Genomic DNA, 24,421 nt, shown 5'->3' with positions numbered 1-24,421 from the left:
CACAGACGCAGAGTAGGATATGCAGTGGGTCACAGACGCAGAGGAGGATATGCAGCAGGTTACAGATGCAGAGTCGGATACAGACGCAGAGTCCGATATGCAGCGGGTCACAGACTCAGCGTCCGATATGCAACAGGTCACAGAAACAGATTAAGATATGCAGCGGCTCACAGACGCAGAGTCCGATATGCAGCGGGTCACAGATGCAGATTAAGATATGCAGCGGGTCACAGATGCAGAGTAGGATATGTAGCGGGTCACAGACGCAGAGTCGGATATGCAGCATGTTACAGACGCAGAGTCGGATATGCAGCGGGTTACAGACGCAGAGTCGAATATGCAGCGGGTTACAGACGCAGAGTCGGATATGCAGCGGGTTACAGACACAGAGTCAAATATGCAGCATGTCACAGATGCAGAGTAAGATATGCAGCGGGTCACAGACGCAGAGTAATTTATGCAACGGGTCACAGATGCAGATTAAGATATGCAGCGGGTCACAGACGCAGAGTCGGATATGCAGCGGGTCACAGAAGCAGAGTAGGATATGCAGCGGGTCACAGAAGCAGAGTAGGATTTGCAGCGGGTCAAAAGACGCACAGTCAGATATGCAGCGGGTCACAGACGCAGAGTCAGATATGCAGCGGGTCACAGACACAGATTCAGATATGCAGCGGATCACAGACGCAGAGTAAAATATGCAGCGGGTCACAGACGCAGAGTAAGATATGCAGTGGGTCACAGACTCAGAGTCCGATATGCAACTGGTCACAGACGTAGACTAAGATATGCAGCGGGTCACAGATGCAGAGTAAGATATGCAGCGGGTCACAGACGCAGAGTCGGATAAGCAGCGGGTTACAGACGCAGAGTTGGATATGCAGCGGAGTTACAGACGCAGAGTCGGATATGCAGCATGTCACAGATGCAGATTAAGATATGCAGCGGGTCACAGATGCATAGTCGGATATGCAGCAGGTTACAGACGCAGAGTCAGATATGCAGCGGGTCACAGACGCAGAGTCAGATATGCAGCGGGTCACAGATGCAGAGTCAGATATGCAGCAGGTTACAGATGCAGAGTCAGATACAGACGCAGAGTCCGATATGCAGCGGGTCACAGACTCAGCGTCCGATATGCAACAGGTCACAGACACAGATTAAGATATGCAGCGGCTCACAGACGCAGAGTCCGATATGCAGCGCGTCACAGATGCAGATTAAGATATGCAGCGGGTCACAGATGCAGAGTAGGATATGTAGCGGGTCACAGACGCAGAGTCGGATATGCAGCGTGTTACAGACGCAGAGTCGGATATGCAGCGGGTTACAGACGCAGAGTCGAATATGCAGCGGGTTACAGACGCAGAGTCGGATATGCAGCGGGTTACAGACACAGAGTCAAATATGCAGCATGTCACAGATGCAGAGTAAGATATGCAGCGGGTCACAGACGCAGAGTAATATATGCAACGGGTCACAGATGCAGATTAAGATATGCAGCGGGTCACAGACGCAGAGTCGGATATGCAGCGGGTTACAGCCGCAGAGTCGGATATGTAGAGGGTTACAGACGCAGACTAGGATATGCAGCGGGTCACAGATGCAGAGTAAATATGCAGCGGGTCACAGATGCAGGTTAAGATATGCAGCGGGTTACAGACGCAGATAAAGATATGCAGCGGGTCACAGACGCAGAGTCGGATATGCAGCGGGTCACAGACGCAGATAGGATATGCAGCGGGTCACAGACACAGAGTAGGATTTGCAGCAGGTCACAGAAGTAGAGTCAGATATGCAGCGGGTCACAGACGCAGTCGGATATGCAGCGGGTTACAGACGCAGAGTCGGATATGCAGCGGGTCACAGACGCAGAGTCGGATATGCACTTGGTCACAGAAGCAGAGTCGGATAAGCAGCGGGTCACAGACGCAGATTAATATATGCAGAGGTTCACAGATGCAGAGTCGGATATGCAGAGGGTTACAGACACATACTAGAATATGCAGCGGGTCACAGACGCAGAGTCAGATATGCAGCGGGTCACAGACACAGAGTCAGATATGCTGCGGGTCAGAGACACAGAGTAAGATATGCAGCGGGTCACAGACGCAGAGAAAAATATGCAGGGGTTTACAGTCGCAGATTAAGACATGCAGCAGGTCACAAACGCAGAGTCGGATATGCAGCAGGTCACAGACGCAGAGTAGGATATGCAGCGGGTCACAGAAGCAGATTAATATATGCAGCGGGTCACAGACGCAGAGTCGGATATGTAGCGGGTTACAGACGCAGAGTCGGATATGCAGCGAGTCACAGACGCAGAGTAAGATATGCAGCGGGTCAAAAACGCAGAGTAAGATATGCAGCGGGTCACAGATGTAGAGTCAGATATGCAGCGGGTCACAGATGCAGAGTAAGATATGCAACGGGTCACAGACGCAGAGTCGGATATGCAGCGGGTCACAGACGCAGAGTCGGATATGCAGCGGAGTTGCAGACGCAGCGTCGGATATGCAGCAGGTCTCAGACGCAGATTAAGATATGCAGCGGGTCACAGAAGCAGAGTAGGATATGCAGCGGGTCACAGAAGCAGAGTAGGATATGCAGCGGGTCAAAAGACGCACAGTCAGATATGCAGTGGGTCACAGACGCAGAGTCAGATATGCAGCGGGTCACAGACACAGATTCAGATATGCAGCGGATCACATACGCAGAGTAAAATATGCAGCGGGTCACAGACGCAGAGTAAGATATGCAGCGGGTTACAGACTCAGAGTACGATATGCAACGGGTCACAGACGTAGACTAAGATATGCAGCGGGTCACAGATGCAGAGTAAGATATGCAGCGGGTCACAGACGCAGAGTCGGATAAGCAGCGGGTTACAGACGCAGAGTTGGATATGCAGCGGAGTTACAGACGCAGAGTCGGATATGCAGCATGTCACAGATGCAGATTAAGATATTCAGTGGGTCACAGATGCATAGTCGGATATGCAGCAGGTTACAGACGCAGAGTCAGATATGCAGCGGGTCACAGACGCAGAGTCAGATATGCAGCGGGTCACAGATGCAGAGTCAGATATGCAGCAGGTCACAAACGCAGAGTCGGATATGCAGCGGGTTACAGCCGCAGAGTCGGATATGCAGAGGGTTACAGACGCAGACTAGGATATGCATTGGGTCACAGACGCAGAGTCAGATATCCAGTGGGACACAGGCGCAGAGTCAGATATGCAGCAGGTCACAGATGCAGATTAAGATATACAGTGGGTTACAAACGCAGATTAAGATATGCAGCGGGTCACAGACGCAGAGTCGGATATGCAGCGGGTCACAGACGCAGATAGGATATGCAGCGGGTCACATACGCAGAGTAAGATATGCAGTGGGTCACAGACGCAGAGTAAGATATGCAGCGGGTCACAGAGTTAGAGTCAGATACGCAGTGAGTCACAGACGCAGAGTCAGATACGCTGCGGGTCACAGACGCAGAGTCAGATATGCAGCAGCGGGTCACAGACGCAGAGTCAGATATGCAGCGGGTCACAGATGCAGAGAAAGATATGCAGCAGGTCACAGACACAGAGTCAGATATGCAGCGGGTCACAGACGCAGAGGAGGATATGCAGCGGGTTACAGATGCAGAGTCGGATACAGACGCAGAGTCCGATATGCAGCGGGTCACAGACTCAGCGTCCGATATGCAACAGGTCACAGACACAGATTAAGATATGCAGCGGCTCACAGACGCAGAGTCGGATATGCAGCGGGTCACAGATGCAGATTAAGATATGCAGCGGGTCACAGATGCAGAGTAGGATATGTAGCGGGTCACAGACGCAGAGTCGGATAGGCAGCGTGTTACAGAAGGAGAGTCGGATATGCAGTGGGTTACAGATGCAGACTCGAATATGCAGCGGGTTACAGACGCAGAGTCGGATATGCAGCGGGTTACAGACACAGAGTCAAATATGCAGCATGTCACAGATGCAGAGTAAGATATGCAGCGTGTCACAGACGCAGAGTAATATATGCAACAGGTCACAGACGCAGATTAAGATATGCAGCGGGTCACAGACACAGAGTCGGATATGCAGCGGGTTACAGCCGCAGAGTCGGATATGTAGAGGGTTACAGACGCAGACTAGGACATGCAGCGGGTCACAGATGCAGAGTAAATATGCAGCGGGTCACAGATGCAGATTAAGATACGCAGCGGGTTACAGACGCAGATTAAGATATGCAGCGGGTCACAGATGCAGAGTCGGATATCGAGCGGGTCACAGACAGTCGGATATGCAGCGTGTCACAGACGCAGAGTAAGATATGCAGCGGGTCAAAAACGCAGAGTAAGATATGCAGCAGGTCACAGATGCAGAGTAAGATATGCAGCGGGTCACAGATGCAGAGTAAGATATGCAGCGGGTCACAGACGCATACTAGGATATGCAGCGGGTCACAGACGCAGAGTCGGATATGCAGCGGCTCACAGACGCAGAGTCGGATATGCACTTGGTCACAGACGCAGAGTCGGATAAGCAGCGGGTCACAGATGCAGATTAACATATGCAGAGGGTCACAGATGCAGAGTCGGATATGCAGAGGGTTACAGACGCATACTAGGATATGCAGCGGGTCACAGACGCAGAGTCGGATATGCAGCGGGTTACAGCCGCAGAGTCGGATATGTAGAGGGTTACAGACGCAGACTAGAACATGCAGCGGGTCACAGATGCAGAGTAAATATGCAGCGGGTCACAGATGCAGATTAAGATACGCAGCGGGTTACAGACGCAGATTAAGATATGCAGCGGGTCACAGATGCAGAGTCGGATATGGAGCGGGTCACAGACACAGAGTAGGATATGCAGCAGGTCACAGATGCAGAGTCAGATATGCAGCGGGTCACAGGCAGTCGGATATGCAGCGTGTCACAGACGCAGAGTAAGATATGCAGCGGGTCAAAAACGCAGAGTAAGATATGCAGCAGGTCACAGATGCAGAGTAAGATATGCAGCGGGTCACAGATGCAGAGTAAGATATGCAGCGGGTCACAGACGCATACTAGGATATGCAGCGGGTCACAGACGCAGAGTCGGATATGCAGCGGCTCACAGACGCAGAGTCGGATATGCACTTGGTCACAGACGCAGAGTCGGATAAGCAGCGGGTCACAGACGCAGATTAACATATGCAGAGGGTCACAGATGCAGAGTCGGATATGCAGAGGGTTACAGACGCATACTAGGATATGCAGCGGGTCACAGACGCAGAGTCAGATATGCAGCGGGTCACAGACGCAGAGTCAGATATGCTGCGGGTCACAGACGCAGAGTAAGATATGCAGCGGGTCACAGACGCAGAGTAAAATATGCAGGGGTTTACAGTCGCAGATTAAGACATGCAGCAGGTCACGGACGCAGAGTCGGATATGCAGCGGGTCACAGACGCAGAGTAGGATATGCAGCGGGTCTCAGAAGCAGATTAAGATATGCAGCGGGTCACAGACGTAGAGTCGGATATGTAGCGGGTTACAGACGCAGAGTCGGATATGCAGCGTGTCACAGACGCAGAGTAAGATATGCAGCGGGTCAAAAACGCAGAGTAAGATATGCAGCGGGTCACAGATGTAGAGTCAGATATGCAGCGGGTCACAGATGCAGAGTAAGATATGCAGCGGGTCACAGACGCAGATTAAGATATGCAGCGGGTCACAGACGCAGAGTAAGATATGCAGCGGGTCACAGACGCAGAGTCGGATATGCAGCGGGTCACAGACGCAGAGTCGGATATGCAGCTGGTCACAGACGCATAGTAGCATATGCAACGGGTCACATATGCAGAGTAGGATATGCAGCGGGTCACAGACGCAGAGTAGGATATGCAGCGGGTCACAGACGCAGAGTAGGATATGCAGCGTGTTACAGACGCAGAGTAAGATATGCAGCGGGTCACAGACGCAGAGTAGCATATGCAGCGGGTCACAGACACAGAGTAGGATACGCAGCGGGTCACTGACGCAGAGTAGGATATGCAGCGGGTCACAGACGCAGAGTAAGATATGCAGCGGGTTACAGATGCAGAGTAGGATATGCAGCGGGTTACAGACTCAGAGGGCCTGATTCAGAGCCGGACGCTATTTGCGCTCGCTCGTTCAGGAAAAAGGGGTGGCTATTCAAATGAAACGTTCGCTCTTTGCGGTCTGTTCACGCCTCCAGGTCTGAATGAGCGAACAAAACTTGCGGTCGTTTTTTGGAAAACTACGCCCCCTGGCCGCTCGCATCCTACATCATATCCGCTATTTATTAGATTAATCGAGTACATCGACCAGCGTATGAACATTTCGCTATTCTTGTGGTTGGTTTTTCCTACCGCAATCATGCGAGCAGTTCTGACTATAAAATAACCTAGTGACGTGGTCAATGACGCTGCTGTATTAATTATGCACACCCATAAAATGCATGTTTTGACCTTTAAGCACGCCTGCGTTCGGATCTCCACTCCCCATTTTCAAGCACCTTCCCCTTTTGCCACCCACATACACCTCCTCCTGTCACTCAAAATAGCAGGCATTCGCTATTTAGCGAACATACGATTTTCTGCCGCACTGACTGGTTCGCGCATGCGTATTACAAACCGTACGCATGCGCAGTTGTGCAAACATCGCTCGGAACGAACGAGCGGCCGCTTACGAGCGGCTCTGAATAAGGCTCAGAGACTGACATGCAACAGGTCACAGACGCAGATTAAGATATGCAGCGGGTCACAGACGCAGAGTAGGATATGCAGCTGGTCACAGACGCAGAGTAAGATATGCTGCGGGTCACAGACGCAGAGTCAGATATGCAGCGGGTCACAGACGCAGAGTCAGATAGGCAGCGGGTCACAGACGCAGAGTAAGATATGCAGCGGGTCACAGATGCAGAGTAAAATATGCAGCGGGTCACAGACGCAGATTAAGATATGCAGCGGGTCACAGACGCAGATTAAGATATGCAGCGGGTCACAGACGCAGAGTAAGATATGCAGCGAGTCACAGACGCAGAGTAAGATATGCAGTGGGTCACAGATGCAGATTAAAATATGCAGCGGGTCACAGTCGCAGATTAAGATATGCAGCGGGTCACAGACGCAGAGTAAAATATGCAGCGGGTCACAGTCGCAGAGTCGGATATGCAGCGGGCCACAGAGGCACAGTAAGATATGCAGTGGGTCACAGACGCAGAGTCAGATAGGCAGCGGGTCACAGACGCAGAGTAAGATATGCAGCGGGTCACAGATGCAGAGTAAAATATGCAGCGGGTCACAGACGCAGATTAAGATATGCAGCGGGTCACAGACGCAGAGTAAGATATGCAGCGAGTCACAGACGCAGAGTAAGATATGCAGTGGGTCACAGATGCAGATTAAAATATGCAGCGGGTCACAGACATAGAGTAAGATATGCAGCGGGTCACAGTCGCAGATTAAGATATGCAGCGGGTCACAGACGCAGATTAAGATATGCAGCGGGTCACAGACGCAGATTAAGATATGCAGCGGGTCACAGACGCAGAGTCGGATATGCAGTGGGTCACAGAGGCACAGTAAGATATGCAGTGGGTCACAGACGCAGAGTCGGATATGCAGCGGGTCACAGTCGCAGAGTCGGATATGCAGCGGAGTTGCAGACGCAGCGTCGGATATGCAGCAGGTCTCAGACGCAGATTAAGATATGCAGCGGGTCACAGAAGCAGAGTAGGATATGCAGCGGGTCACAGAAGCAGAGTAGGATATGCAGCGGGTCAAAAGACGCACAGTCAGATATGCAGCGGGTCACAGACGCAGAGTCAGATATGCAGCAGGTCACAGACACAGATTCAGAAATGCAGCGGATCACAGACGCAGAGTAAAATATGCAGCGGGTCACAGACGCAGAGTAAGATATGCAGCGGGTCACAGACTCAGAGTCCGATATGCAACGGGTCACAGACGTAGACTAAGATATGCAGCGGGTCACAGATGCAGAGTAAGATATGCAGCGGGTCACAGACGCAGAGTCGGATAAGCAGCGGGTTACAGACGCAGAGTTGGATATGCAGCGGAGTTACAGACGCAGAGTCGGATATGCAGCATGTCACAGATGCAGATTAAGATATGCAGCGGGTCACAGATGCATAGTCGGATATGCAGCAGGTTAAAGACGCAGAGTCAGAGATGCAGCGGGTCACAGACGCAGAATCAGATATGCAGCGGGTCACAGATGCAGAGTCAGATATGCAGCAGGTCACAAACGCAGAGTCGGATATGCAGCGGGTTACAGCCGCAGAGTCGGATATGCAGAGGGTTACAGACGCAGACTAGGATATGCATTGGGTCACAGACGCAGAGTCAGATATCCAGTGGGACACAGGCGCAGAGTCAGATATGCAGCAGGTCACAGACGCAGAGTAAGATATGCAGCGGGTCACAGATGCAGATTAAGATATACAGTGGGTTACAAACGCAGATTAAGATATGTAGCGGGTCACAGACACAGAGTCGGATATGCAGCGGGTCACAGACGCAGATAGGATATGCAGCGGGTCACATACGCAGAGTAAGATATGCAGCGGGTCACAGACGCAGAGTAAGATATGCAGCGGGTCACAGAGTTAGAGTCAGATACGCAGTGAGTCACAGACGCAGAGTCAGATACGCAGTGGGTCACAGACGCAGAGTCAGATATGCAGCAGCGGGTCACAGACGCAGAGTCAGATATGCAGCGGGTCACAGATGCAGAGAAAGATATGCAGCAGGTCACAGACGCAGAGTCAGATATGCAGCGGGTCACAGACGCAGAGTCGGATATGTAGCGGTTTACAGACGCAGAGTAAGATATGCAGCGGGTCACAGACGCAGAGGAGGATATGCAGCGGGTTACAGACGCAGAGTCGGATACAGACGCAGAGTCCGATATGCAGCGGGTCACAGACTCAGCGTCCGATATGCAACAGGTCACAGACACAGATTAAGATATGCAGCGGCTCACAGATGCAGAGTCGGATATGCAGCGGGTCACAGATGCAGATTAAGATATGCAGCGGGTCACAGATGCAGAGTAGGATATGTAGCGGGTCACAGACGCAGAGTCGGATATGCAGCGTGTTACAGAAGGAGAGTCGGATATGCAGCGGGTTACAGATGCAGACTCGAATATGCAGCGGGTTACAGACGCAGAGTCGGATATGCAGCGGGTTACAGACACAGAGTCAAATATGCAGCATGTCACAGATGCAGAGTAAGATATGCAGCGTGTCACAGATGCAGAGTAATATATGCAACAGGTCACTGACGCAGATTAAGATATGCAGCGGGTCACAGACGCAGAGTCGGATATGCAGCGGGTTACAGCCGCAGAGTCGGATATGTAGAGGGTTACAGATGCAGATTAGGACATGCAGCGGGTCACAGATGCAGAGTAAATATGCAGCGGGTCACAGATGCAGATTAAGATACGCAGCGGGTTACAGATGCAGATTAAGATATGCAGCGGGTCACAGATGCAGAGTCGGATATGCAGCGGGTCACAGACGCAGGTAGGATATGGAGCGGGTCACAGACACAGAGTAGGATATGCAGCAGGTCACAGATGCAGAGTCAGATATGCAGCGGGTCACAGGCAGTCGGATATGCAGCGGGTTACAGACGCAGAGTCGGATATGCAGCGGCTCACAGACGCAGAGTCGGATATGCACTTGGTCACAGACGCAGAGTCGGATAAGCAGGGGGTCACAGACGCAGATTAACATATGCAGAGGGTCACAGATGCGGAGTCGGATATGCAGAGGGTTACAGACGCATACTAGGATATGCAGCGGGTCACAGACGCAGAGTCAGATATGCAGCGGGTCACAGACGCAGAGTCAGATATGCTGCGGGTCACAGACGCAGAGTAAGATATGCAGCGGGTCACAGACGCAGAGCAAAATATGCAGGGGTTTACAGTCGCAGATTAAGACATGCAGCAGGTCACAGACGCAGAGTCGGATATGCAGCAGGTCACAGATGCAGAGTAGGATATGCAGCGGGTCTCAGAAGCAGATTAAGATATGCAGCGGGTCACAGACGCAAAGTCGGATATGTAGCGGGTTACAGACGCAGAGTTGGATATGCAGCGTGTCACAGACGCAGAGTAAGATATGCAGCGGGTCAAAAACGCAGAGTAAGATATGCAGCGGGTCACAGATGTAGAGTCAGATATGCAGCAGGTCACAGATGCAGAGTAAGATATGCAGCGGGTCACAGACGCAGATTAAGATATGCAGCGGGTCACAGATGCAGAGTAAGATATGCAGCGGGTCACAGACGCATACTAGGATATGCAGCGGGTCACAGACGCAGAGTCGGATATGCAGCGGCTCACAGACGCAGAGTCGGATATGCACTTGGTCACAGACGCAGAGTCGGATAAGCAGCGGGTCACAGACGCAGATTAACATATGCAGAGGGTCACAGATGCAGAGTCGGATATGCAGAGGGTTACAGACGCATACTAGGATATGCAGCGGGTCACAGACGAAGAGTCAGATATGCAGCGGGTCACAGACGCAGAGTCAGATATGCTGCGGGTCACAGACGCAGAGTAAGATATGCAGCGGGTCACAGACGCAGAGCAAAATATGCAGGGGTTTACAGTCGCAGATTAAGACATCCAGCAGGTCACAGATGCAGAGTCGGATATGGAGCGGGTCACAGACGCAGAGTAGGATATGCAGCGGGTCTCAGAAGCAGATTAAGATATGCAGCGGGTCACAGACGCAGAGTCGGATATGTAGCGGGTTACAGACGCAGAGTCGGATATGCAGCGTGTCACAGACGCAGAGTAAGATATGCAGCGGGTCAAAAACGCAGAGTAAGATATGCAGCGGGTCACAGATGTAGAGTCAGATATGCAGCGGGTCACAGATGCAGAGTAAGATATGCAGCGCGTCACAGACGCAGATTAAGATATGCAGCGGGTCACAGACGCAGAGTAAGATATGCAGCGGGTCACAGACGCAGAGTCGGATATGCAGCGGGTCACAGACACAGAGTCGGATATGCAGCTGGTCACAGACGCATAGTAGCATATGCAGCGGGTCACATATGCAGAGTAGGATATGCAGCGGGTCACAGACGCAGAGTAGGATATGCAGCGGGTCACAGACGCAGAGTAGGATATGCAGCGTGTTACAGACACAGAGTAAGATATGCAGCGGGTCACAGACGCAGAGTAGCATATGCAGTGGGTCACAGACACAGAGTAGGATACGCAGCGGGTCACTGACGCAGAGTAGGATATGCAGCGGGTCACAGACGCAGAGTAAGATATGCAGCGGGTTACAGATGCAGAGTAGGATATGCAGCGGGTTACAGACTCAGAGGGCCTGATTCAGAGCCGGACGCTATTTGCGCTCGCTCGTTCAGGAAAAAGGGGTGGCTATTCAAATGAAACGTTCGCTCTTTGCGGTCTGTTCACGCCTCGAGGTCTGAATGAGCGAACAAAACTTGCGGTCGTTTTTTGGAAAACTACGCCCCCTGGCCGCTCGCATCCTACATCATATCCGCTATTTATTAGATTAATCGAGTACATCGACCAGCGTATGAACATTTCGCTATTCTTGTGGTTGGGTTTTCCTACCGCAATCATGCGAGCAGTTCTGACTATAAAATAACCTAGTGACGTGGTCAATGACGCTGCTGTATTAATTATGCACACCCATAAAATGCATGTTTTGACCTTTAAGCACGCCTGCGTTCGGATCTCCACTCCCCGTTTTCAAGCACCTTCCCCTGTTACCACCCACATACACCTCCTCCTGTCACTCAAAATAGCAGGCATTCGCTATTTAGCGAACATACGATTTTCTGCCGCACTGACTGGTTCGCGCATGCGTATTACAAACCGGACGCATGCGCAGTTGTGCAAACATCGCTCGGAACGAACGAGTGGCCGCTTACGAGCGGCTCTGAATAAGGCCCAGAGTCTGACATGCAACAGGTCACAAACGCAGATTAAGATATGCAGCGGGTCACAGACGCAGAGTAGGATATGCAGCTGGTCACAGACGCAGAGTAAGATATGCTGCGGGTCACAGACGCAGAGTCAGATATGCAGCGGGTCACAGACGCAGAGTCAGATAGGCAGCGGGTCACAGACGCAGAGTAAGATATGCAGCGGGTCACAGATGCAGAGTAAAATATGCAGCGGGTCACAGACATAGAGTAAGATATGCAGCGGGTCACAGTCGCAGATTAAGATATGCAGCGGGTCACAGACGCAGAGTAAGATATGCAGCGGGTCACAGACGCAGATTAAGATATGCAGCGGGTCACAGACGCAGAGTCGGATATGCAGCGGGTCACAGAGGCACAGTAAGATATGCAGTGGGTCACAGACGCAGAGTCGGATATGCAGCGGGTCACAGACGCAGAGTCGGATATGCAGCGGAGTTGCAGACGCAGCGTTGGATATGCAGCAGGTCTCAGACGCAGATTAAGATATGCAGCGGGTCACAGAAGCAGAGTAGGATATGCAGCGGGTCACAGAAGCAGAGTAGGATATGCAGCGGGTCAAAAGACGCACAGTCAGATATGCAGCGGGTCACAGACGCAGAGTCAGATATGCAGTGGGTCACAGACGTAGATTCAGATATGCAGCGGATCACAGACGCAGAGTAAAATATGCAGCGGGTCACAGACGCAGAGTAAGATATGCAGCGGGTCACAGACTCAGAGTCCGATATGCAACGGGTCACAGATGCAGAGTAAGATATGCAGCGGGTCACAGATGCAGAGTAAGATATGCAGCGGGTCACAGACGCAGAGTCGGATAAGCAGCGGGTTACAGACGCAGAGTTGGATATGCAGCGGAGTTACAGACGTAGAGTCGGATATGCAGCATGTCACAGATGCAGATTAAGATATGCAGCGGGTCACAGATGCATAGTCGGATATGCAGCAGGTTACAGACGCAGAGTCAGATATGCAGCGGGTCACAGACGCAGAGTCAGATATGCAGCGGGTCACAGATGCAGAGTCAGATATGCAGCAGGTCACAAACGCAGAGTCGGATATGCAGCGGGTTACAGCCGCAGAGTCGGATATGCAGAGGGTTACAGACGCAGACTAGGATATGCATTGGGTCACAGACGCAGAGTCAGATATCCAGTGGGTCACAGGCGCAGAGTCAGATATGCAGCAGGTCACAGACGCAGAGTAAGATATGCAGCGGCTCACAGATGCAGATTAAGATATACAGTGGGTTACAAACGCAGATATGATATGCAGCGGGTCACATACGCAGAGTAAGATATGCAGCGGGTCACAGACGCAGAGTAAGATATGCAGCAGCGGGTCACAGACGCAGAGTCAGATATGCAGCCAGTCACAGACGCAGAGTCAGATATGCAGCAGCGGGTCACAGACGCAGAGTCAGATATGCAGCGGGTCACAGATGCAGAGAAAGATATGCAGCAGGTCACAGATGCAGAGTCAGATATGCAGCGGGTCACAGACGCAGAGTCGGATATGTAGCGGTTTACAGAAGGCAGAGTAAGATATGCAGCGGGTCACAGACGCAGAGGAGGATATGCAGCGGGTTACAGACGCAGAGTCGGATACAGACGCAGTGTCCGATATGCAGCGGGTCACAGACTCAGCGTCCGATATGCAACAGGTCACAGACACAGATTAAGATATGCAGCGGCTCACAGACGCAGAGTCGGATATGCAGCGGGTCACAGATGCAGATTAAGATATGCAGCGGGTCACAGATGCAGAGTAGGATATGTAGCGGGTCACAGACGCAGAGTCGGATATGCAGCGTGTTACAGAAGGAGAGTCGGATATGCAGCGGGTTACAGACGCAGACTCGAATATGCAGCGGGTTACAGACGCAGAGTCGGATATGCAGCGGGTTACAGACACAGAGTCAAATATGCAGCATGTCACAGATGCAGAGTAAGATATGCAGCGTGTCACAGACGCAGAGTAATATATGCAACAGGTCACAGACGCAGATTAAGATATGCAGCGGGTCACAGACGCAGAGTTGGATATGCAGCGGGTTACAGCCGCAGAGTCGGATATGCAGAGGGTTACAGACGCAGACTAGGATATGCATTGGGTCACAGACGCAGAGTCAGATATCCAGTGGGTCACAGGCGCAGAGTCAGATATGCAGCAGGTCACAGACGCAGAGTAAGATATGCAGCGGGTCACAGATGCAGATTAAGATATACAGTGGGTTACAAACGCAGATTAAGATATGCAGCGGGTCACAGACGCAGAGTCGGATATGCAGCGGGTCACAGACGCAGATAGGATATGCAGCGGGTCACATACGCAGAGTAAGATATGCAGCGGGTCACAGACGCAGAGTAAGATATGCAGCGGGTCACAGAGTTAGAGTCAGATACGCAGTGAGTCACAGACGCAGAGTCAGATACGCAGCGAGTCACAGACGCAGAGTCAGATATGCAGCAGCGGGTCACAGACGCAGAGTCAGATATGCAGCGGGTCACAGATGCAGAGAAAGATATGCAGCAGGTCACAGACGCAGAGTCAGATATGCAGCGGGTCACAGACGCAGAGTCGGATATGTAGCGGTTTACAGACGCAGAGTAAGATATGCAGCGGGTCACAGACGCAGAGGAGGATATGCAGCGGGTTACAGACGCAGAGTCGGATACAGACGCAGTGTCTGATATGCAGCGGGTCACAGACTCAGCGTCCGATATGCAACAGGTCACAGACACAGATTAAGAAATGCAGCGGCTCACAGACGCAGAGTCGGATATGCAGCGGGTCACAGATGCAGATTAAGATATGCAGCGGGTCACAGATGCAGAGTAGGATATGTAGCGGGTCACAGACGCAGAGTCAGATATGCAGCGTGTTACAGAAGGAGAGTCGGATATGCAGCGGGTTACAGACGCAGACTCGAATATGCAGCGGGTTACAGACGCAGAGTCGGATATGCAGCGGGTTACAGACACAGAGTCAAATATGCAGCATGTCACAGATGCAGAGTAAGATATGCAGCGTGTTACAGACGCAGAGTAATATATGCAACAGGTCACAGACGCAGATTAAGATATGCAGCGGGTTACAGCCGCTGAGTCGGATATGTAGAGGGTTACAGACGCAGACTAGGACATGCAGCGGGTCACAGATGCAGAGTAAATATGCAGCGGGTCACAGATGCAGATTAAGATACGCAGCGGGTTACAGACGCAGATTAAGATATGCAGCGGGTCACAGACGCAGAGTCAGATATGCAGCGGGTCACAGACGCAGGTAGGATATGGAGCGGGTTACAGACACAGAGTAGGATATGCAGCAGGTCACAGATGCAGAGTCAGATATGCAGCGGGTCACAGGCAGTCGGATATACAGCGGGTTACAGACGCAGAGTCGGATATGCAGCGGCTCACAGACGCAGAGTCGGATATGCACTTGGTCACAGACGCAGAGTCGGATAAGCAGCGGGTCACAGACGCAGATTAACATATGCAGAGGGTCACAGATGCAGAGTCGGATATGCAGAGGGTTGCAGACGCATACTAGGATATGCAGCGGGTCACAGACGCAGAGTCAGATATGCAGCGGGTCACAGACGCAGAGTCAGATATGCTGCGGGTCACAGACGCAGAGTAAGATATGCAGCGGGTAACAGACGCAGAGCAAAATATGCAGGGGTTTACAGTCGCAGATTAAGACATGCAGCAGGTCACAGACGCAGAGTCGGATATGCAGCGGGTCACAGACGCAGAGTAGGATATGCAGCGGGTCTCAGAAGCAGATTAAGATATTCAGCGGGTCACAGACGCAGAGTCGGATATGTAGCGGGTTACAGACGCAGAGTCGGATATGCAGTGTGTCACAGACGCAGAGTAAGATATGCAGCGGGTCAAAAACGCAGAGTAAGATATGCAGCGGGTCACAGATGTAGAGTCAGATATGCAGCGGGTCACAGATGCAGAGTAAGATATGCAGCGGGTCACAGACGCAGATTAAGATATGCAGCGGGTCACAGATGCAGAGTAAGATATGCAGCGGGTCACAGACGCAGAGTCGGATATGCAGCGGGTCACAGACGCAGAGTCGGATATGCAGCTGGTCACAGACGCATAGTAGCATATGCAGCGGGTCACATATGCAGAGTAGGATATGCAGCGGGTCACAGACGCAGAGTAGGATATGCAGCGGGTCACAGACGCAGAGTAGGATATGCAGCGTGTTACAGACGCAGAGTAAGATATGCAGCGGGTCACAGATGCAGAGTAAGATATGCAGCGGGTTACAGATGCAGAGTAGGATATGCAGCGGGTTACAGACTCAGAGGGCCTGATTCAGAGCCGGACGCTATTTGCGCTCGCTCGTTCAGGAAAAAGGGGTGGCTATTCAAATGAAACGTTCGCTCTTTGCGGTCTGTTCACGCCTCCAGGTCTGAATGAGCGAACAAAACTTGCGGTCGTTTTTTGGAAAACTACGCCCCCTGGCCGCTCGCATCCTACATCATATCCGCTATTTATTAGATTAATCGAGTACATCGACCAGCGTATGAACATTTCGCTATTCTTGTGGTTGGTTTTTCCTACCGCAATCATGCGAGCAGTTCTGACTATAAAATAACCTAGTGACGTGGTCAATGACGCTGCTGTATTAATTATGCACACCCATAAAATGCATGTTTTGACCTTTAAGCACGCCTGCGTTCGGATCTCCACTCCCCGTTTTCAAGCACCTTCCCCTGTTACCACCCACATACACCTCCTCCTGTCACTCAAAATAGCAGGCATTCGCTATTTAGCGAACATACGATTTTCTGCCGCACTGACTGGTTCGCGCATGCGTATTACAAACCGAACGCATGCGCAGTTGTGCAAACATCGCTCGGAAGGAACGAGCGGCCGCTTACGAGCGGCTCTGAATAAGGCCCAGAGTCTGACATGCAACAGGTCACAGACGCAGATTAAGATATGCAGCGGGTCACAGACGCAGAGTAGGATATGCAGCTGGTCACAGACGCAGAGTAAGATATGCTGCGGGTCACAGACGCAGAGTCAGATATGCAGCGGGTCACAGACGCAGAGTCAGATAGGCAGCGGGTCACAGACTCAGAGTAAGATATGCAGCGGGTCACAGATGCAGAGTAAAATATGCAGCGGGTCACAGACGCAGATTAAGATATGCAGCAGGTCACAGACGCAGATTAAGATATGCAGCGGGTCACAGACGCAGAGTAAGATATGCAGCGAGTCACAGACGCAAAGTAAGATATGCAGTGGGTCACAGATGCAGATTAAAATATGCAGCGGGTCACAGACATAGAGTAAGATATGCAGCGGGTCACAGTCGCAGATTAAGATATGCAGCGGGTCACAGACGCAGAGTAAGATATGCAGCGGGTCACAGACGCAGATTAAGATATGCAGCGGGTCACAGACGCAGAGTCGGATATGCAGCGGGTCACAGAGGCACAGTAAGATATGCAGTGGGTCACAGACGCAGAGTCGGATATGCAGCGGGTCACCGACGCAGAGTCGGATATGCAGCGGAGTTGCAGACGCAGCGTCGGATATGCAGCAGGTCTCAGACGCAGATTAAGATATGCAGCGGGTCACAGAAGCAGAGTAGGATATGCAGCAGGTCACAGAAGCAGAGTAGGATATGCAGCGGGTCAAAAGACGCACAGTCAGATATGCAGCGGGTCACAGACGCAGAGTCAGATATGCAGTGGGTCACAGACGTAGATTCAGATATGCAGCGGATCACAGACGCAGAGTAAAATATGCAGCGGGTCACAGACGCAGAGTAAGATATGCAGCGGGTCACAGACTCAGAGTCCGATATGCAACGGGTCACAGATGCAGAGTAAGATATGCAGCGGGTCACAGATGCAGAGTCAGATAGGCAGCGGGTCACAGACTCAGAGTAAGATATGCAGCGGGTCACAGATGCAGAGTAAAATATGCAGCGGGTCACAGACGCAGATTAAGATATGCAGCAGGTCACAGACGCAGATTAAGATATGCAGCGGGTCACAGACGCAGAGTAAGATATGCAGCGAGTCACAGACGCAAAGTAAGATATGCAGTGGGTCACAGATGCAGATTAAAATATGCAGCGGGTCACAGACATAGAGTAAGATATGCAGCGGGTCACAGTCGCAGATTAAGATATGCAGCGGGTCACAGACGCAGAGTAAGATATGCAGCGGGTCACAGACGCAGATTAAGATATGCAGCGGGTCACAGATGCAGAGTCGGATATGCAGCGGGTCACAGAGGCACAGTAAGATATGCAGTGGGTCACAGACGCAGAGTCGGATATGCAGCGGGTCACCGACGCAGAGTCGGATATGCAGCGGAGTTGCAGACGCAGCGTCGGATATGCAGCAGGTCTCAGACGCAGATTAAGATATGCAGCGGGTCACAGAAGCAGAGTAGGATATGCAGCAGGTCACAGAAGCAGAGTAGGATATGCAGCGGGTCAAAAGACGCACAGTCAGATATGCAGCGGGTCACAGACGCAGAGTCAGATATGCAGTGGGTCACAGACGTAGATTCAGATATGCAGCGGATCACAGACGCAGAGTAAAATATGCAGCGGGTCACAGACGCAGAGTAAGATATGCAGCGGGTCACAGACTCAGAGTCCGATATGCAACGGGTCACAGATGCAGAGTAAGATATGCAGCGGGTCACAGATGCAGAGTAAGATATGCAGCGGGTCACAGACGCAGAGTCGGATAAGCAGCGGGTTACAGACGCAGAGTTGGATATGCAGCGGAGTTACAGACGCAGAGTCGGATATGCAGCATGTCACAGATGCAGATTAAGATATGCAGCGGGTCACAGATGCATAGTCGGATATGCAGCAGGTTACAGACGCAGAGTCAGATATGCAGCGGGTCACAGACGCAGAGTCAGATATGCAGCGGGTCACAGATGCAGAGTCAGATATGCAGCAGGTCACAAACGCAGAGTCGGATATGCAGCGGGTTACAGCCGCAGAGTCGGATATGCAGCGGGTCACAGACGCAGAGTAGGATATGCAGCGGGTCTCAGAAGCAGATTAAGATATGCAGCGGGTCACAGACGCAGAGTCGGATATGTAGCGGGTTACAGACGCAGAGTCGGATATGCAGTGTGTCACAGACGCAGAGTAAGATATGCAGCGGGTCAAAAACGCAGAGTAAGATATGCAGCGGGTCACAGATGTAGAGTCAGATATGCAGCGGGTCACAGATGCAGAGTAAGATATGCAGCGGGTCACAGACGCAGATTAAGATATGCAGCGGGTCACAGATGCAGAGTAAGATATGCAGCGGGTCACAGACGCAGAGTCGGATAAGCAGCGGGTCACAGACGCAGAGTCGGATATGCAGCTGGTCACAGACGCATAGTAGCATATGCAGCGGGTCACATATGCAGAGTAGGATATGCAGCGGGTCACAGACGCAGAGTAGGATATGCAGCGGGTCACAGACGCAGAGTAGGATATGCAGCGTGTTACAGACGCAGAGTAAGATATGCAGCGGGTCACAGACGCAGAGTAAGATATGCAGCGGGTTACAGATGCAGAGTAGGATATTCAGCGGGTTACAGACTCAGAGGGCCTGATTCAGAGCCGGACGCTATTTGCGCTCGCTCGTTCAGGAAAAAGGGGTGGCTATTCAAATGAAACGTTCGCTCTTTGCGGTCTGTTCACGCCTCCAGGTCTGAATGAGCGAACAAAACTTGCGGTCGTTTTTTGGAAAACTACGCCCCCTGGCCGCTCGCATCCTACATCATATCCGCTATTTATTAGATTAATCGAGTACATCGACCAGCGTATGAACATTTCGCTATTCTTGTGGTTGGTTTTTCCTACCGCAATCATGCGAGCAGTTCTGACTATAAAATAACCTAGTGACGTGGTCAATGACGCTGCTGTATTAATTATGCACACCCATAAAATGCATGTTTTGACCTTTAAGCACGCCTGCGTTCGGATCTCCACTCCCCGTTTTCAAGCACCTTCCCCTGTTACCACCCACATACACCTCCTCCTGTCACTCAAAATAGCAGGCATTCGCTATTTAGCGAACATACGATTTTCTGCCGCACTGACTGGTTCGCGCATGCGTATTACAAACCGTACGCATGCGCAGTTGTGCAAACATCGCTCGGAACGAACGAGCGGCCGCTTACGAGCGGCTCTGAATAAGGCCCAGAGTCTGACATGCAACAGGTCACAGACGCAGATTAAGATATGCAGCGGGTCACAGACGCAGAGTAGGATATGCAGCTGGTCACAGACGCAGAGTAAGATATGCTGCGGGTCACAGACGCAGAGTCAGATATGCAGCGGGTCACAGACGCAGAGTCAGATAGGCAGCGGGTCACAGACGCAGAGTAAGATAGGCAGCGGGTCACAGATGCAGAGTAAAATATGCAGCGGGTCACAGACGCAGATTAAGATATGCAGCAGGTCACAGACGCAGATTAAAATATGCAGCGGGTCACAGACGCAGAGTAAGATATGCAGCGAGTCACAGACGCAAAGTAAGATATGCAGTGGGTCACAGATGCAGATTAAAATATGCAGCGGGTCACAGACATAGAGTAAGATATGCAGCGGGTCACAGTCGCAGATTAAGATATGCAGCGGGTCACAGACGCAGAGTAAGATATGCAGCGGGTCACAGACTCAGATTAAGATATGCAGCGGGTCACAGACGCAGAGTCGGATATGCAGCGGGTCACAGAGGCACAGTAAGATATGCAGTGGGTCACAGACGCAGAGTCGGATATGCAGCGGGTCACAGACGCAGAGTCGGATATGCAGCGGAGTTGCAGACGCAGCGTCGGATATTCAGCAGGTCTCAGACGCAGATTAAGATATGCAGCGGGTCACAGAAGCAGAGTAGGATATGCAGCGGGTCACAGAAGCAGAGTAGGATATGCAGCGGGTCAAAAGACGCACAGTCAGATATGCAGCGGGTCACAGACGCAGAGTCAGATATGCAGTGGGTCACGGACGTAGATTCAGATATGCAGCGGATCACAGACGCAGAGTAAAATATGCAGCGGGTCAGAGATGCAGAGTAAGATATGCAGCGGGTCACAGACTCAGAGTCCGATATGCAACGGGTCACAGATGCAGAGTAAGATATGCAGCGGGTCACAGATGCAGAGTAAGATATGCAGCGGGTCACAGACGCAGAGTCGGATAAGCAGCGGGTTACAGACGCAGAGTTGGATATGCAGCGGAGTTACAGACGCAGAGTCGGATATGCAGCATGTCACAGATGCAGATTAAGATCTGCAGCGGGTCACAGATGCATAGTCGGATATGCAGCAGGTTACAGACGCAGAGTCAGATATGCAGCGGGTCACAGACGCAGAGTCAGATATGCAGCGGGTCACAGATGCAGAGTCCGATATGCAGCAGGTCACAAACGCAGAGTCGGATATGCAGCGGGTTACAGCCGCAGAGTCGGATATGCAGAGGGTTACAGACGCAGACTAGGATATGCATTGGGTCACAGACGCAGAGTCAGATATCCAGTGGGTCACAGGCGCAGAGTCAGATATGCAGCAGGTCACAGACGCAGAGTAAGATATGCAGCGGGTCACAGATGCAGATTAAGATATACAGTGGGTTACAAACGCAGATTAAGATATGCAGCGGGTCACAGACGCAGAGTCGGATATGCAGCGGGTCACAGACGCAGATAGGATATGCAGCGGGTCACATACGCAGAGTAAGATATGCAGCGGGTCACAGACGCAGAGTAAGATATGCAGCGGGTCACAGAGTTAGAGTCAGATACGCAGTGAGTCACAGACGCAGAGTCAGATACGCAGCGGGTCACAGACGCAGAGTCAGATATGCAGCAGCGGGTCACAGACGCAGAGTCAGATATGCAGCGGGTCACAGATGCAGAGAAAGATATGCAGCAGGTCACAGACGCAGAGTCAGATATGCAGCAGGTCACAGACGCAGAGTCGGATATGTAGCGGTTTACAGACGCAGAGTAAGAAATGCAACGGGTCACAGACGCAGAGGAGGATATGCAGCGGATTACAGACGCAGAGTCGGATACAGACGCAGAGTCCGATATGCAGCGGGTCACAGACTCAGCGTCCGATATGCAACAGGTCACAGACACAGATTAAGATATGCAGCGGCTCACAGACGCAGAGTCGGATATGCAGCGGGTCACAGATGCAGATTAAGATATGCAGCGGGTCACAGATGCAGAGTAGGATATGTAGCGGGTCACAGACGCAGAGTCGGATATGCAGCGTGTTACAGAAGGAGAGTCGGATATGCAGCGGGTTACAGACGCAGACTCGAATATGCAGCGGGTTACAGACGCAGAGTCGGATATGCAGCGGGTTACAGACACAGAGTCAAATATGCAGCATGTCACAGATGCAGAGTAAGATATGCAGCGTGTCACAGACGCAGAGTAATATATGCAACAGGTCACAGACGCAGATTAAGATATGCAGCGGGTCACAGACGTAGAGTCGGATATGCAGCGGGTTACAGCCGCTGAGTCGGATATGTAGAGGGTTACAGACGCAGACTAGGACATGCAGCGGGTCACAGATGCAGAGTAAATATGCAGCGGGTCACAGATGCAGATTAAGATACGCAGCGGGTTACAGACACAGATTAAGATATGCAGCGGGTCACAGACGCAGAGTCGGATATGCAGCGGGTCACAGACGCAGGTAGGATATGGAGCGGGTTACAGACACAGAGTAGGATATGCAGCAGGTCACAGATGCAGAGTCAGATATGCAGCGGGTCACAGGCAGTCGGATATGCAGCGGGTTACAGACGCAGAGTCGGATATGCAGCGGCTCACAGACGCAGAGTCGGATATGCACTTGGTCACAGATGCAGAGTCGGATAAGCAGCGGGTCACAGACGCAGATTAACATATGCAGAGGGTCACAGATGCAGAGTCGGATATGCAGAGGGTTACAGACGCATACTAGGATATGCAGCGGGTCACAGACGCAGAGTCAGATATGCAGCGGGTCACAGACGCAGAGTCAGATATGCTGCGGGTCACAGACGCAGAGTAAGATATGCAGCGGGTCACAGACGCAGAGCAAAATATGCAGGGGTTTACAGTCGCAGATTAAGACATGCAGCAGGTCACAGACGCAGAGTCGGATATGCAGCGGGTCACAGACGCAGAGTAGGATATGCAGCGGGTCACAGACGCAGAGTCGGATATGCAGCTGGTCACAGACGCATAGTAGCATATGCAGCGGGTCACATATGCAGAGTAGGATATGCAGCGGGTCACAGACGCAGAGTAGGATATGCAGCGGGTCACAGACGCAGAGTAGGATATGCAGCGTGTTACAGACGCAGAGTAAGATATGCAGCGGGTCACAGACGCAGAGTCGGATATGTAGCGGGTTACAGACGCAGAGTCGGATATGCAGCTTGTCACAGACGCAGAGTAAGATATGCAGCGGGTCAAAAACGCAGAGTAAGATATGCAGCGGGTCACAGATGTAGAGTCAGATATGCAGCGGGTCACAGATGCAGAGTAAGATATGCAGCGGGTCACAGACGCAGATTAAGATATGCAGCGGGTCACAGATGCAGAGTAAGATATGCAGCGGGTCACAGACGCAGAGTCGGATATGCAGTGGGTCACAGACGCAGAGTCGGATATGCAGCTGGTCACAGACGCATAGTAGCATATGCAGCGGGTCACATATGCAGAGTAGGATATGCAGCGGGTCACAGACGCAGAGTAGGATATGCAGCGGGTCACAGACGCAGAGTAGGATATGCAGCGTGTTACAGACGCAGAGTAAGATATGCAGCGGGTCACAGCCACAGAGTAGCATATGCAGCGGGTCACAGACACAGAGTAGGATACGCAGCGGGTCACTGACGCAGAGTAGGATATGCAGCGGGTCACAGACGCAGAGTAAGATATGCAGCGGGTTACAGATGCAGAGTAGGATATGCAGCGGGTTACAGACTCAGAGGGCCTGATTCAGAGCCAGACGCTATTTGCGCTCGCTCGTTCAGGAAAAAGGGGTGGCTATTCAAATGAAACGTTCGCTCTTTGCGGTCTGTTCACGCCTCCAGGTCTGAATGAGCGAACAAAACTTGCGGTCGTTTTTTGGAAAACTACGCCCCCTGGCCGCTCGCATCCTACATCATATCCGCTATTTATTAGATTAATCGAGTACATCGACCAGCGTATGAACATTTCGCTATTCTTGTGGTTGGTTTTTCCTACCGCAATCATGCGAGCAGTTCTGACTATAAAATAACCTAGTGACGTGGTCAATGACGCTGCTGTATTAATTATGCACACCCATAAAATGCATGTTTTGACCTTTAAGCACGCCTGCGTTCGGATCTCCACTCCCCGT

The sequence above is a fragment of the Taudactylus pleione genome, unplaced genomic scaffold, assembly GCF_031769625.1.
Source record: "Taudactylus pleione unplaced genomic scaffold, aTauple2 ptg000044l, whole genome shotgun sequence".
Lineage (NCBI taxonomy): Eukaryota > Metazoa > Chordata > Amphibia > Anura > Myobatrachidae > Taudactylus > Taudactylus pleione.
The sequence above is the reverse complement of the archived record's forward strand: the minus strand, read 5'-3'. Positions refer to the sequence as shown.